At 42.8% G+C, this 17,472-nt stretch overlaps 1 long non-coding RNA gene across 1 annotated transcript; it reads right to left on the bottom strand.

Moving 5' to 3' along the window:
* Window positions 1-490: 490 nt before the first annotated feature.
* On the bottom strand, window positions 491-10,010 carry LOC147013868 (uncharacterized). The gene is made up of 2 exons (XR_015050418.1): window positions 9,950-10,010; window positions 491-869 (listed from the first exon to the last, which is right to left on the bottom strand). It is a non-coding gene; the product is annotated as an uncharacterized LOC147013868 (long non-coding RNA).
* Window positions 10,011-17,472: the final 7,462 nt, after the last annotated feature.

Below are 17,472 nucleotides of genomic sequence, written 5' to 3'. Positions count from 1 at the left end.
GTGTTTTTGAGGACAGTGCCTGATGATGGATCATACAATGAATGCCTGTCACTTTTGGAGCTCGCTTTTTCACACAAACTTGAAATCCACATTTTGTCCCCAACATAGCTGGTGCCCCATCTGTACAGCACCCACAGACATTATCCCACAAAAGTTTTTCTGCTTCAAAGAAAGATGAAACCTTTTCCAAAATATCTGAGGCCTTGGTAGTTGTTTCAAGAGGAGAACAAAAGAGAAACTCCTCTTTAAATTAACTTGAGTGAACATATCTTGCAAACACCAGCAACTGGGAACACGACGCCACATCAGTCGATTCATCAAGTTGAATTGAAAATAAGCCAAATACTGCAGACTTGATCTCCTGCACAACTTGATCCTTGATGTCAATGGCCATGTCGCTGATCCTCCTTTGAACAGTACTGTTTGATAGTGAAACTGCTGCAAGTTTTTTCTCCAATCAATTTCCCACCAATTTCCACCATTTTGAGAGCACAAAGTTTGATCAAAGTTTCCCCAATTGTTTGTGGGGGTTTATTTTTGCTTTGCTATCTTCAGTGTTACGACATAAGAAGCTTCAATAACCTTTGGGTTCATTTGTTGGAATGCCCCCGTTGAATCGAGCTTCATCTTTTTGAGAGCATTCCCATGACGTTCAAAAAAAAGCTTTTGTCCTTGTCCTTGTGTTGAGGATGAACATTCTGCAAATGTTGCTTCAACTTTGTTGGTTTCATAGAATAATTTGACAAAGCTTTGCTACAACTAACACATTGAGGCCTTTCTTCTCCATTGATGATGATGGATGTGAATCCATATTGAATATATGAATCATCGTGACCTCTTTTTTTGGCACTCATGATGGGCTCCAAATTCTGTGAATAAAAAACAAGAATAAGTCAAAGATAACTATAAATGGAATATTTCCACAAATAAAAATGTGAAATATTTATCTTTATTTTTTAAAATTTATTCTGTGACATTCTGTGAAACCTCAAAGTGTATTCTATGTGTAAAGTATGGGGGACTGACGGGGAAGGAGATGGATTCATGAAGCAGTTGATAATTTGCTTCATGAATCAAAATCCTTTACCGAAAAAGGAGGTGGAAATTTTTAGTTCTGGGAAAACTTCATCCCGCTTCCTGAAACCCACAAATGGAGATAACAACCAAGGGGTGAAAACACAACTTCCTTCGGTGGTGGAGGTTAACAAAAGTGTTCCTTCCTGAGAGTTTGCTTCTGTATGCATTTACCCCCCCCCCCCACCACCCCTATTGTCCCCTAACCCTCAGTTACTCGCATATCTTGTTTGTCCATCTCCATCTATTCTGTCCTCATTCCTGCTGTTGCCATTTCCACCTTCCCTTTCTGCTGTTCATTTTGTTATGTTGCGTCCTAATCCATTCTGTGTTTCAGCTCTTTCACCCCCCAATTCTTCCCATACTCTTCTCTCCTTTCTCTTCTTATTTCTCAATTCCAATTATCTTTATTTAGCTACCCTCCCCCCTCAATCCATCCAATCCATCCACATTGAAATACCCCCTATTGTGTCAGCAAAAAATAGAACATAAAGTGATTGTTGATCTTTTTAATGTCCGAACAAATCAACAACTATAATCATATTCCATCACACACAGATGATTTCCATGTCCTAAGAGTTTCCTTGGAGCATCTTGCTATTGACATTTGAACTGGGCATCCTTCCACTCGAACCAGGCAGATAACCAGATCGATATCCAATTTATGGTCATAATAACCCACTTCCAACACAAATACCGAGCTTATCCCCTTTTTTACCCTCGCCGATGGAGAGGGTATTGCATTTGGGTCTGTTTGTTTGTTTGTTTGTCTGCACAGAACTTTAATGTTTTTCTCTGCAACCGCTTGTCAGATTGAAACAAAATTTTCACTATAGGTGTGACTACTGATGTAGAATGTTTTAATGATACTTATGACGTCATAGGTCACGTGGCGTGACAGCCATGTTGGAAAAACGGGAAAATTTTGGACCGAAGTATCTCTGAAACCGCACGAAGGAAAAAAATGAAACTTGGCACATAGCAAGTACTCCTCATGGGAAATGTGATTTTTTTATGACATCATAGGTGCCTTCATTATGACAGCATAATTGCACATACAGACCGCTACATCTGATCAGTATAAAAATTTTGAGGGTCATCTCTGGAGAAAATGGTCCACAGAAAAAAAATGATGACGTCATCGGTCACGTGATTCGGCAGCCATATTGTTTAAAAAAAAAAACTTCAAAAATCTTCTCTGAAGTGGCTGAACAGATTGAGGCGAAACTTTACACATATTACTGCCTATCCATGAGGAACAAAATATTCACACATATGACATCATAGGTCACATTGTTGGTAGCCATATTGGATTTACGCTAAAACCGATAAACAGAACGGCTGGACAAATCGAGGGGAAACTTCACACAAGTGTTCCCGAAGCCACGGCTGTACAAGTTTGATGAGGAATAAATGATAGGTCACATGGTTTGGCAGCCATATTGGATTGAAGAAAAATATAAAATAGTGTTTTCTCTGGAAATGCCTAATCAATCAACGTGAAACTTCACAATTATGATCTAATAGTGATGGAGAATACACGTTTCAAAATTGGATGCATGGTCTGGCAGCCAGAATTATTTATTTTTTTGATCTGGGTTCTTTTAGATTTTTTTGGGAATACACACATATATATATATATATATATATATATATATATATATATATATATATATATATATATATATATATATATATATATATATATACACATTTTACATATATTTTTGAACAAGGATCACTTGGCTGTGCCTGGATGTGTTTGAGCATAGAGGAGCAGCAGCTGAAATGTAAATCCTATTCAGGTTCCTCCTGATGACTTCTTCTTTGCTTTTTGCTTGTTTTGAGTTCTTTCTGATGACTCCAATGCAGGACTCTTCCTATTTGGTCTTCCATTTCATTTGAATTGAAGTTATTTTAATCCCATTCTAAATTCAACTGAATACAAATAAAAAATTGTCATGGGCCATGGCGAGTGTCCGATCAAAGTGGGGTTGCGTCTCGGTACCCAGTCTTCACTGCCAGCAGTTATAAAGTGGCAGTTCTTGTTATGTCTCTTATTAATGATGCAACATACCGGCACACAAATGCCACACAAAATACACTGCACAAAAGTCCTGGCGAGGGTCTGCAATCTCTGATTGCTCTTTTTCGTGTTAACTAAATGCGTTAAATCGCATTTACTGAGATTGGGACTTTATCCAGCCATCCAAATGCCAAATAAATTATTCACATGGTGTAACGTGTAATCAGGTAAAAACCAGATAGATAAAACTTCCAAAGGAATATTCCATCCTGGTCTTTCACAAGGGATGTCGGCATCACAATGAGCTTTTCCGAGGATTTCCAAGAAACTCTTGAAGACCAGTCCATTATTTATCCTTGATTTTGCTTCTGATAAAGGCAATTCATGAAACCCTCGTGGTATTTCAATGAAATGGTGGGGGGGGGGGGGTTGTTTACCCTCCTCCCTGCAGACCTTAAAACTTGCACAAGTTGAAACAGGTACATTTACGTCAAGGTTGTACTTGGGTAGCAGCGTTATAGCTTGAGTACTTACTTCATATTGTTCCTTCCAGGTAATATTGACGATTGACGTCATGAATGGAAATGTGGTTCATTTACCTAATATATCCATATCAGCAAAATAAGTTGTTCTTGACACATTGATTCGTGCCAAATATATTGTTGAGTATTATTTGTGAGCTCGTTAGATTACTGCATTTACTTCTGGACTGCCACCAAACCCAAAAGGTTCGATATGCTGTGGCGTGTATTCCAAAATATGACAAATGGCATGTTGCGTGGGTTGAACAGTATTTTGAATGGTTTGTCTGTCATCTGTCAAACTCACAGATAATTTTGTTCTACCTAGCTGTTGGAAGGAAATTTCATTCCAAATAGAAGAAAGTGTGGAATATTTCGGGATTTTGCAAGGAATGTCCTTTGGCAGCATAATAGTAGGGACCCGCAGAAATTCTGTGGAATGTAAAATATGACTTCAAGTCCTCAATGCCCCGCTCTACCCCAAGTCCTCAAACCCCCTCTCCCAGCTCTCTGTCCCTTCTCTGCCCTGCCCCCCCCCCACCCCCAACTATCTGTCCTCTCCTTCCCCTTTCTTTTTGAAGTCCTCAACCCCAACACCCAAAGCCTCAACCGCCTTTCCCAACTCTCGCTTGTCTGAACTACCTTGACACCTGTAGCTACATTGTGTCACATTCGCAAGGCCTGTGTGACCGATCGGCTACAACCTTTTGATTGTTGATGTTCCTTGTAACAGTCAACTTGGTTGTTTGACACTGAACGGAAAACTTATCGGGAGACTATGGTGATTGTAAAAATGCTAATATGACACTTCCGAAGACATTTTAAAGCTTTCCAAAATGGCGGATGTACGATTTGATTTTACGGGTTGCAATTGTGGGCGGAGTCAAGCAAGTGAGCCAAGCTCCGCCCTGGACAGACAGACAGAGCTTCGGATGGACTAGCGTAGAATATTATAATGGAGATATCAACGTAAATTTTACTCAGAATGTCCTTCAACAGCATAATAGTCACAAACCGTGAAGACTAATCAGGTCTCTCAGTGAAGTAAACTGACGAAAAGGTAATTATACATTGTACGGAATTGACTGAATAGTTTGTGGTTATATTATTATTTTACTTCCGGTAGGTGGCAAACCAGCGACTCTGAGCCTATACACCACCTGTGTGTGCAACAAAAATGCACATAACTCCAAAATATTTGTAGACATCCACATGAACTGTTAGCAAGAGCTCTTAAATGATATTCAGCATGATACTGAACATTTACCCCATTTCAGACACAATCGCACAACTATACCAGGCATAGTGGCGTGCACCTGTAATCCGGCTACTCGGAGGCTTTTTTTTTTTTGTATACCTTGGTCGAGGCTCGTATGAGAGCAAACACACAACTCACAGCAAGGAGGCATGAGACAAGAGGGGCGGGAGTGGAAGGGACAAAACAGTGGGGAACAGACACATTAGGTGAACTGTGGAAGGGAGAGGGATGGGGATGGGACGGGGAACATGGCGAAGAGAAGATGGACATTTCAGGGACTTTCAGGAAGGAAAGCAGGAGAAATGAAGGAAGTGGGCTTGGGTGGATTATCGGGGGTAGAAAAGATCGAGGATTTGGATGGGGGAAGATAAGAGGTGGTGATGAACAGCTGTTTTGAAAGCCTGGAGGGAAGAATGGGAAAGAATAGAGTGAGGAAGTTTATTCCAAAGGCGGGAAAAAAGAGGAATGAAAGAGTGAAGATGAGCAGTGATTCGTGATTTTGGTAGTTTTACCAGAAGGGGGTTGTTGGCGGACCTTGAGCGCCCTGTGGAAATGTGGTGGGGACAAATCGCAGAGAGAACAGGGGGGGGCAAGGCTGGAGAGGAGAGGGTAGAAGACAGAAAGACCACCGACCAACCTGCGGTGATTGAGTGAGAGGCCCAAAGACTCAGCTTCATTGCGGGAGATGCCGATGATCTTAAATGCCCTGGTTTTGACAGCGTGAAGCTGAGAAAGGTGGGAGGCAGGAGCACCAGCCCAGAGGGGAGAGCAGTACTCCATCAGGCTATGGACAAAAGCTTTGTAAGTGGTCAGGAGCTCAAGAGGGCCGAGGAAGGACTTAGCACGACGGAGGATTCCCAGTCGGCGACTGGCTTTTGAGGCGAGGTTGGAAATGTGACTTTCCCAGGAAAGGTCATGGCAGATAGTGGGACCTAGAAGCTTGAAAGAAAAGACTTCTTCCAGAGGATTGTTGAGAAAGTGGATGGGGGGGTTTTGTAAACGGTCCTTTCGAAGAGACATAGTGAGAGTGTGAGATTTGTCTGGATTGGGGTTGGAGGATCGCTTGAGGACGGGAGCTCTGCGCTGAGCCGTGCTCTGAGACGGTGTAGGGCAGCCTGGAATCATGGTGAAACCCAATCCTTATCCCTGTGTCGTAAGAGGCGACCAGGGTTGCGTCAAGAAGGGCATCCGGTGTAAAACCGATGCCAAATCAGTATGCGGATCATAACGGATGATCCGCTGTGGCGCCCCCTAACGGGAGCAGCCGAAGGAAGAAGAAGAAGAAGAAGAAGAAGAAGAAGAAGAAGAAGAAGAAGAAGAAGAAGAAGAAGAAGAAGAAGAAGAAGAAGACACAATCGCGCAACTTGCATATTGAACAGCTGTGGGAATTGAAACCACAACAGCCAGTGGAGCGAGAAACACCCTTTCACGCTCAACCAATAAAGCCAGCTCAAGTGCTGTCAAATGCGTATTCGTTATTTGTTCAAGGATATGTTGTAATGGCAAGTCATGATGAGCAATTCCGGTACATTCTACAAATGTTCTGGAGCATGGAAATATGGAGATTTTTGATTCATGAGTACATAGTCGGTGCATCAGTCATGTTGTATAATGTCCTCTTACGAGCATTTGGTCTGATGGGATCATGGCATTCTCCTGAGTACATCCTATCTCAAATTCCTCCGCAAACAGCTCTTCCCATAATCTTTTAGAACATAAATCCCACTGTAATAGGTGCATATGCCTGTTGTTAGCTTCGTCGTTTGGGTGGTGGGCTTGGGATCCCAGGGTCCTGAATTCAAATCCTGTTTTGCTGTTGAATAAATACCAGGTGGGGTTGACTCAGTCTGTCATCCTTCCGAGGTCAGCAGAATGAGTGCCAGCTTGCTGGTGTCCTGTATCGCAGTGGTGACCCATCCAGGATTGTGCCCAATAGCCCAGAAGACTGCTTAGGCAGCACCAACGCTCTGTGGCGAGTATGGTCCCACTGGATGGATGAAATAGGTGCTTCTTGTTCAGTATTGCAATTTTGACCTCTCTATGGCTGCTGCTTGTCACAAGAGTTGCCCTTGATGTGCATCTTAACCTGTAACAAATAAATAATGTCCAGAAATTCCAAAAGATGTGACATTGTAATCACCGCTGTGAGAGGTGAGGAAACACAAGGTGAGGAAAGCATGTGATTTACATGGACTGTTGTTTGCTGACTGGATAGATGCAATAACAATAGACACAAGTAACGATGCTGGGGAAAAACGGGCACATCCAATTGGTCAGTGCCATGACCAATCAACAAGTGAATATTGCCGTCATAGTTCCAGCCACACAAATTATATATTACAGTAGATTTATAAAAAAAAATAATTTTTGCAGGCGATTGGAGTTTGTGGATGATAAGGGAGATAGGTTATAGGTACATGCACTCACCTTTGAACCATGTCACCTGTGTTTGAATCTTTACCCAGCTATAAACGATCACCCTGGTATTTCACATTCATTGTGAGGCATGAATGTGTGTGCTGTCCATCAGAAAGCGTAATGAATAGAGGTTGTCGGTCTTGGCCAGCCAGCTCATGAAAGAATAAAGGGATAAACGTTCCCTAGCTGACTACACAACATGGTTGGAATAAATGGGGACGTTACATTGTCTCGTCGTAGTAGGTTGGTGCAATTTGTAGCACATCTGAGTTCATCCCTTAACCTTAACGTCTGGTGCCTTACGGTTACATACCACAGTTATACCTTTTGCTCATGATTCTTATTGGATAGTTTGTCTCTGTGTGTCTGTCTCTGTCTTCTCTCTCAATCTCTGAGTGTCTGTCTCTGCACTCTCTCTGAGTGTCTGTCCATCTCTCTCTCTCTGAATGTCTGTCTGTCTGTGTCTGTCTCTCTCTTTCTCTGTCTCTGTCTCTCTCTGAGTGTCTGTCCGTCTCTCTCTCTCTCTCTGAATGTCTGTCTGTCTCTGTCTCTGTCTCTGTCTCTCTCTCTCTCTCTGTCTCTGTCTCTGTCTCTGTCTCTGTCTCTGTCTCTGTCTCTGTCTCTCTCCCTCTCTCTCTGTCTCTCTCTGTCTCTTTCTGTCTCTCTCTCTGTCTCTCTCTCTCTGAGTGTCTGTCTCTGTCGATCTCTCTGAGTGTCTGTCTCTGTCTTTCTCTGAGTGTCTGTCTCTGTCTTTCTCTGAGTGTCTTCTCTGTCTCTGTCTCTCTCTGAGTGTCTGTCTGTGTCTGTCTCTCTCTTGAAGCAAATTGTTTGGCATATTTTGAAAAAAACCTGTTTTATTCTATGTGTACTTTCTTAACCCATGAATGTAGACGTCCAAAAGATGTCCTCAGATATTTGTGTGGATCCCTGCAGGAATGACCCTTCTCAAACAAGCACTGAACAGGATAAAAAAAGTTGCAGGCCATCGCAACAGATGTGGTTTTGTCGTGTCGACTCGTGAGTTTTTTTTTCTCCAAATTATGTTTGTTTTATCCGCAAACAACGGCACATCGTTCAAGTAAAAAGCAAAGAAGGCTTTTTTCCCTTCAACCCCAAAGAGTGAAGATTGTTGATAATGCAGGGCAGCTGGACAACTTCACAGTTCGCGGTCGATTAAGGCTTTTTTCAAGCAAAAGGACAGAGACAAAAACAACAAAGAATGGGTTAAGTGAGTTCTGTTTGAGGAACCAAGAACTGTGTCTAAATCGGGCCTTTCAGGCCTGGCATCGGCCCAGAAAAGCTTTGCCTAGACATGACTGTATACAATTTCTGGGGCTCGAATGAGGAGTGAGATTTAATCCCCCACCGTCTCTGAATTTCGCAACACAAAGGGTTGCCCTGTAGGACACTCGGCCATGTTCATGGGCAGGGTTTGAAACTTCACTCAGTTGTTGTTCGTGTAATATGCGTTGGACACACAATGTGCGGACTCAATAATGACCCTGCATCCAACTTTGTGGCGGTTGAAGCACACTTGGACGTTTGGAATATTAATGAGTGGCATAGCATTGGATGGGAGGTAACATTGGATGACAGGTAACATTGGATGAGAAATAGCATTGGATGGGAGGTAACATTGGATGACAGGTAACATTGGATGAGAAATAGCATTGGATGAGAGGTAACATTGGATGACAAGTAACATTGGATGAGAAATAGCATTGGATGAGAGGTAACATTGGATGAGAAGTAACATTGGATGAGAGGAAACATTGGATGAGAAGTAACATTGGATGAGAAATAGCACTGGATGAGAAGTAACATTGGATGAAAAATAGCATTGGATGAGAGGTAACATTGGATGAGAGGTAACATTGGATGAAAAATAGCACTGGATGAGAGGTAACATTGGATGAGAGGTAACATTGGATGAGAGGTAACATTGGATGAGAAGTAACATTGGATGAGAGGTAACATTGGATGAGAAGTAACATTGGATGTGAGATAACATTGGATGAGAAGTAACATTGGATGAGAAATAGCACTGGATGAGAGGTAACATTGGATGAGAGGTAACATTGGATGAGGCATAATATTGGATGGGAAGTAACATTGGATGGGAGATAACATTGGATGGGAGGTAATATTGAATGAGAGATAAAATTGGATGAGAGGTAATATTGGATAAGAGGTAACATTGGATGAGAAAAGCCTGGTGTTGGCGCAGTGGTTAGGGCAGTGGCTTGGGACCCAAGAGGTCCTGAGTTCAAGCCCCGTTGGGACACTGAATTTATATATATATATATATATATATATATATATATATATATATATATATATATATATATATATATATATATATATATATATATATATATATATATATATATATATATATATATATATATATATATATATATAAATATAAATATAAACCAAGTCGAAAACACCAGGGGGTTGACTCAGCCTGCCATCCTTCCGAGGTCGGCGAAATGAGCACCAGTTGTACTGGGCCCGGTGTATGCCCCGGTTAGAATAGGTGTACCATATCCCTGTGTGTCGTAAGAGGCGACCAGGGTTGCGTCAGGAAGGGCATCCGGCGTAAAAACCTATGCCAAATCATTATGCGGACAACAAAACGAATTTCCATACCGGATCGGTCGAGGCCCGGGTTATAGAGCGAAATGGAGACGGTTGGTCCGCTGTGGCGACCCCTAACGGGAGCAAGCCGAAAGAGGAAGAAGAAGTAACATTGGATGAGAAGTAACATTGGATGAGAAATAGCACTGGATGAGAGGTAACATTGGATGAGAAGTAACATTGGATGAGAAATAGCACTGGATGAGAGGTAACATTGGATGAGAAGTAACATTGGATGAGAAATAGCACTGGATGAGAAATAGCACTGGATGAGAGGTAACATTGGATGAGAGGTAACATTGGATGAGAGATAACATTGGATGAGAAGTAACATTGGATGAGAAATAGCACTGGATGACAGGTAACATTGGATGACAGGTAACATTGGATGAGAGATAACATTGGATGAGAAGTAACATTGGATGAGAGGTAACATTGGATGAGAAATAGCACTGGATGAGAGGTAACATTGGATGAGAAGTAACATTGGATGAGAAATAGCACTGGATGAGAGGTAACATTGGATGAGAGGTAACATTGGATGAGAGATAACATTGGATGAGAAGTAACATTGGATGAGAAATAGCACTGGATGAGAGGTAACATTGGATGACAGGTAACATTGGATGAGAGGTAACATTGGATGAGAGGTAACATTGGATGAGAAATAGCATTGGATGAGAGGTAACATTGGATGAGATATAACAATGGATGAGAGGTAACATTGGATGAGAGGTAACATTGGATGAGAAATAGCACTGGATGAGAGGTAACATTGGATGAGAGATAACATTGGATGAGAAATAGCATTGGATGAGAGGTAACATTGGATGTGAGATAACATTGGATGAGAGATAAAATTGGATGAGAGGTAACATTGGATGTGAGATAACATTGGATGAGAGGGAACATTGGATGAGACATAATATTGGATGGGAAGTAACATTGGATGGGAGATAACATTGGATGGGAGGTAACATTGAATGAGAGATAAAATTGGATGAGAAGTAATGTTGGATAAGAGGTAACATTGGATGAGAGGTAACATTGGATGAGAAATCCCATTCGATGAGAGATAACATTGGATTGAGAGGAAGCATTGGACGAGAGGTAACATTGGATGGAGAGGAAGCATTGGACGAGAGATAACATTTGATTGAGAGGAAACATTGGATTGGGTGGTAACATTGGATGAGAGGAAACATTGGATTGAAAGATAACATTGGATTGAGAGATAACATGGAATGTAACATTGGATGGCATCCTTATGTGGGAGGAGAGGGATGGATGTTTGCAGCTGGAAGAACAGGCATCTCAAGTTTTCCCTTCCCAAAGAGTGAGACTGAGGTGGTAGATGGATGGATGAGTGAAGTGAGGGGGCTTGTTATGTGCACAAGGTCTTCATTTGTATGCAGTACAAGGCTGTGGGGTAGCATCTTTGGCCGAGGATGTGGTTGTGCTCCTGATTCAACACCCTCTGTAGCTTAGGGCAGAAATTTGAATTTGTTCAAGGTACTAGCGATAAGTCGCCGACTCTTCACAAAAGACCTCGTGGGATCTTTGAAGTCCACCAACGACAACTGTTGACAGTCGAGTCCTCGGGCTTAGCGTCTTTCCGATGGAGGGATGCGACGCACGATGTGTCTCCCAACACACAAAAGACTAGGATGACAGTTGATAGCCCGATCGAGGTCCAAACGCAGGCTAAACAGCTCAGAGGTGAGTGTGCATCCATCTTGGCTCTCCTGCCAACTCTTTCACAGCGTCAACACACGGTGTCCACCATTAATATGCCTGAAACGAGATGCAAAAATTTGCATTAAAATATACAAACATCAGGAGGCGTCAAATTTAGGAAACTGTTGCATTTGGACGTTCGTTATGGGGTCGAGATTTGAGGCCTGGAGACATATATTGTGACCACGACACACATACATGGTGGCATATAAACTCCACCGGAGCGTCGTTGTGTGGTCCATACGTAACACTGATACGTACTGATGAATCGGGTTTCCGTAATAAGTGGAACAAAGCACATCAGCTCGAATCCAAACCGTATGGGCTTCAAGGGCATTGTGGGAACAAAGTTGACAACGCCATAAATCATCCTCGAGCGGGTCTCTGTTAAATGATAACCGATTCCACGTTCAACAATCATCGTCTCGTAGAGAACAGAAAGAACGAAACAACCTTAATATTGTACAACCTAAGATTTGCAGCATCTTGAAAATATGGTGTCCAGCTGTTGCTCAGTCTACTATGTCTACACCGTGGTAGGAGAAAAAAACAAAGATGTCCATGTCAGTTACTTTTGGTGCCTTTCTTTCCAGCAGATCTGTAAAAACAAGTTTAGTTCTAAAAACATCTGGTTATTCCTCCCCCCCCCCACACCGCTCCATCCTTCCCAACACCCCGTGTTACACAAGCAAACAGTGACCGGAACATTGATACCGATCTACCACACCGATAGGTTTCAGTCGACAGGGCTAGAAGTCCAACAGAATGTGCTCTGGTGTTCTTTGTGTTTGACAATTTCTTGCTTTGAGCTGGTGGGAGAAAGAATGTTTACTTTCACCGATTAGACAAAACATTGGCAGATGCAGTTTAACATAGAGAAGTGCAAGGTGCTTGGGATGGGAAAGAGTATTGAAAATAGAGACTGCATGATGCAAGAGGCAATCTTGGAGTGTGTTACAAAGGTGAAGTATCTGGGAGTGGCAATGTAAGAGTGGCAGGTAAGCAGACAGGACAATGCCAGGTAACTATAGGTGAAGCTAAGATGGCTGTGGTGGTATCTGGAGGGGGGGGGGTCATATATATATATATATATATATATATATATATATATATATATATATATATATATATATATATATATATATATATATATATATATACAGAGGTAGTGTTAACACTGCAGGAATTTACTTGAAGGCATCATCTAAAATATTGTGTGCAGTTTTGGTCACCACATCTCAGGAAGGACGTCGCTGCCATGGAGAGGGTACAGTGTCGGGCTACGAGATTGATTCCGGGCCTCGCAATATGAAGCTATGAGGAACGTTTGAAGGACGCAGGACTTTGTACATTGGAAAGGAGGAGATTTGATAGAGATGTTGAAGGTAATGAAGGGTGTGGACAAGATAGGTGTAGTGCAGCATTTCAGCACAACGGACAGTGTTAGGACCAGGGACCATAGACTGAGAGTTCGGAAGATGAGAGTTAGGACGGTTTTAAGGCAGGGGTCTTTCAGTCGGAGAGTGGTCAATGCATGGAATGGTCTTCCTGGAAAGGTCGTGACAGTGGAGGGAGTGGATAAGTTTAAATGGGACTTGGATAGGTACCTGGATGCGTTGGAGATAGAGGGGTATGGATTTGCATATTGGCAGGACCTGTAGGTTGCTTGTGTGTTGATGGGTGATGGATTCTTGGGATGGTGCGGTGAACACATGATGTTGGCTGATTGACCTCCTCCTGCGTCAAAGTTGCTTGTGTGTGCATTGAGAACAAAGCTTCTTAAGAGTGAAAATTAAACACCTCTCCCCCCAACACACACACACACACGCACACACACACACACACACACACACACACACACACACACACACACACACACACACACACACACACACACACACACACACACACACACACACACACGCACACACACACACACTATTGAAAACTTTGTTGTGGTGATGTAAAACATGTTTATTAAGGTCCATCTATTTGGTCTCTCTTTGGTTTCAGATATCTATTTGGTTTTAGATATATCCTTCGATTTGGTTTCCTTGTTAGGGTTCTCTCCATCTTCGACCATTTTTTTTCCAACATTGCTCCCTCTGCTCTGTCAGCCCTCTGATCCTCCCCACCCACTCCAGGATGCACATGTTCTTCCAGTAACCCTCTCCTGGTTACACTTTCAAAATCCAGGCTGACTGCACACCTCAACTATTTTATTCCTCTCTTCTCCCATCTATCGAACCACCTTTCAGAGGTTGTTCTGTCTCGCTTTTCCCTCCAGGGCTTCAGGTAGGCTGTGCATCACCACTTCATGTCATCCTCCATCCTGACTCATGATATACATATATATATATATATATATATATATATATATATATATATATATATATATATATATATATATATATATATATATATATATATATATATATATATATATATATATATATATATATTACCCCATTAACCCTTTCAACCCAAACCTTCTTACTTGTATGAACTATACTCTGGTGCTGTGAGTACTGTGAGATGTGGTGGTCCCATCTCTGACTTATTTCCAGTTGTTACTGGAGTTCATCAGGGGTGTGTACTGGCCCCCACACTTTTCAGCGCTTGTATGGACTGGATTCTGGGGAGGATGTCGGAGAGATCAAGCTGCGGTGCATCGTTTGGGAATTTCAAGATCTCTGACCATGATTTTGCAGATGATGCAGTCGTCTTTGCGCAGACTCTAGATATCCTTTTTGGGGGCCCTCGAGGTGTTGAATGAGGAGTCGGAGCCACTGGGATTACGGATTTCCTGGGTAAAAACTAAGACCCAGGCTTTCAATGACACCTTGGATGCTGCTATCCTGTCTGTACCTTTTGTAGTGAGGATGTTGATGTCACAGAGAGATCCACTTACAAGGCAGTGATATTCATGTCTCTGCTAGCTGTGAGCCAGAGGTCAACAGACGTCTGGGTTGGGCCTGGGCAGTCATGGATTCACTGGATCATGGGGTGTGGCACAGTGGGTCCATGTGCAGAATGACGAAAGTCTGAGTCTTCAGGTCCTTTGTGCTTCCAGTCTTGCTATATGAGTGCGACACTTGGACTCTAATCAGGGATCTGAGATGGAGATTTAATTCCTTTGGTACCAGGTCTCTTTGGATAATCCTTGGCTATCGCTGGTCGGACTTTGTGACCAATGAGCGGTTGCTGAGAGAGACTCAAATAAGATTTGTTACCTGCATAGTCTGTGAGCGTCAGCTGCGGCTGTATGGACATGTGGCTTGTTTTCCTGACCCTGATCCTGCTCACCAGATTCTCTCAGCGAGGGAGTCTCGTAAGTGGAAGAGGCCAATGGGTTGACCACATGCCTCGTGGTTGCAGCAGGTTGATCAGCATCTCAAGGAGATGGGGATGGGCCAGGCATCTGCCTGGGATGGCCAGACGGAGGACCCTGATGTATCAACGGAAAGTGGACGCAGCGACGTGCTGCTCTGGCGCTTGCTCTCATACCTGACCTAACCTGACCTTCTTACTTGATGATCTTGGTGTTTCCTCCCTCTCTTTCCATTGTTTTCCTGTTCATTTATCCCTGAGCCAGTTGTGCCCAATTGTTGCTTTGCTACCCACAGTCAATTTAACCTTGCTCTTCCATGAGCCTCGATATTGTAGAAAAAAGGCAACTTGTTTGTCCTGCTCTTTTTTTCTCTTAATTTTGTTTTTAGATATCCTCATGTCTTTCACTGGATGAACATGCATCACTCCAGATAACTCTTGCTGCTGAGGACATTAATGCCAAATGAGATGAAAAGACATGATGTCGATGTGTGAACATTCACACTACTGCGACAGTGTCCCATTTCTTTTGGAAGGAACTTGAAGTGATCAAAGTGTAGTGAGCCCTTGCTGCACAAGGTTAAGCTGGGTATCCCATCTGCTAGCATTGGTGGATGTCGCAGATCACAGGAAAAGTAGATGAGTTATCAACACCAACAGAACAAACAACAAATTCTTGCCAAAATTGCCTTCAGTCAAACGGCAGCACATCCATAACTCCAAAACCTTGAAACCTAGTTGCCCCAAAGTTTGCAAGCCTACTAAGGGAACTCCAAGTGAGTGCCAGAGCATTGCCGATATAAGGCAGGATGATCCCCCTTGTGCTCACTCACAGCTGAGATGCTCAGCCACACAGACTCAGCCCAGGACTCTGGAACAGGTGGATACCTTTCTGTTCCAGTTTGGTGATGCTGGTCGACTGCTGCTGCTTGTGGCTGGGCTGCACCAAGCAACTAGAGTGTCGAGAGGTGTTGGGCGAATAGGGAGTGGGGGAGTCTCTGTTATACCTTCACTGAGGTCACTGCCTTATCCAGAAAGAATAATGCCAATCCTCCTTTGAGCCATGTTCGTTCATGAGAGCATTTTATGTTATTTTAAAACCAATACAATTAACCCCTAAAGCTGATTTGTAAGGAGAAGTTGGTGCTGAGTAGCACTTAATTGAGAATCTGGATTATAATTTATTTCTGCCACCAACAATTCGAAATTTTAATGATCCCACTCCTGACACCAATTTATAATGTACTCTGTCTCCCTTACGGGTCACCTGAGACTGCCGGAAATCCCACTCCTGACACCAATTTATAATGTACTCTGTCTCCCTAACGGGTCACCTGAGACTGCCGGAGATCCCACTCCTGACACCAATTTATAATGTACTCTGTCTACCTAATGGGTCACCTGAGACCGCCGGAGAATTATTGTCTTCCAAGAAGACGCATAAGCGGAGGTGAATGAGCATGCTTGGATGGTTCACTGCAATGTGATTGTTTTACTAACTTAACCGTGTGGCCGCTTCAGCATGCAAAGTTGGCTTAATGGAGGGAATCTACTTACGCTGGAGGATGGAACCACAACTCAAAATATTTACCAACTTGTTTAAAAGCAGACTGGTTTAATCAATAAACAAGAGAGTTCATAGAACACCTTACCCTGTGCATTCTTGAGAAAAAGGACATGGCAAAGGGTCTTTTGAACTTTTGCTTTGCGTTTTCAAGCATGATCTATATTTCCATGCAAGATTTCCGAGCACGAGCCACCATTTTTATTTGAATCTTGCTGTTACTCTGCCCTCAGAGACAGGCAGACAGACTGTCTTTGACTGCAGACAGGCAGACAGGCTGAAGCAATTACTTTACCGTGTGCACATGCTCACTCGGGATGAGACACCAAATTCAGAGCCAGAGTACTGATAAAGAGCAGGTTCGTGTTCTGATTTAAATTCTGATATGTGTTTTACAATGTCCAACATATAAAATTAAATTGGTGTTCAGCATTTCCTCGATGATAGATTGAGGTCTGTCACACAGACAGAGTGAACCAATTGCTGGACCCTTTTATGCACTACGCATACGGAGTAACATTGAATGACATGGTAGATCATAATACAGTACTCAACTTTGAATTGCCACACTTATTTTCGAATCCACAGACATCTCAGACGAGAGCACACCATATACACCAACAATGAGCTATCAGAATGCAAATAGGCATGTGATTATAGGATTATAGGATGGACCTCAAAAGGCGGAGGAGCTTCTTGTGAGCCAACGGCCATCCATATCTAGTGCCCAACTGTGTCTGCGGACATCCTGCTGCAGTTGGGTTACTTTTTTTATTAGGAGGTTAGTGACAGGATTTGCACTCCGGCCACCGTAAAACCCTTCATTCCGCAAAACACAAAAACGCAAAAAAATCTGAAAACCCACTCCGTGGGAGTACCTCCTGTGCAGCTTCCCTTCGCAGGG

Source organism: Eptatretus burgeri, chromosome 13, assembly GCF_056783735.1.
Source record: "Eptatretus burgeri isolate ZD-2024b chromosome 13, Ebu_testis_v1, whole genome shotgun sequence".
NCBI lineage: Eukaryota > Metazoa > Chordata > Myxini > Myxiniformes > Myxinidae > Eptatretus > Eptatretus burgeri.
Note: the sequence above shows the minus strand (reverse complement) of the source record. Positions and strands in the feature narration are given on the sequence as shown.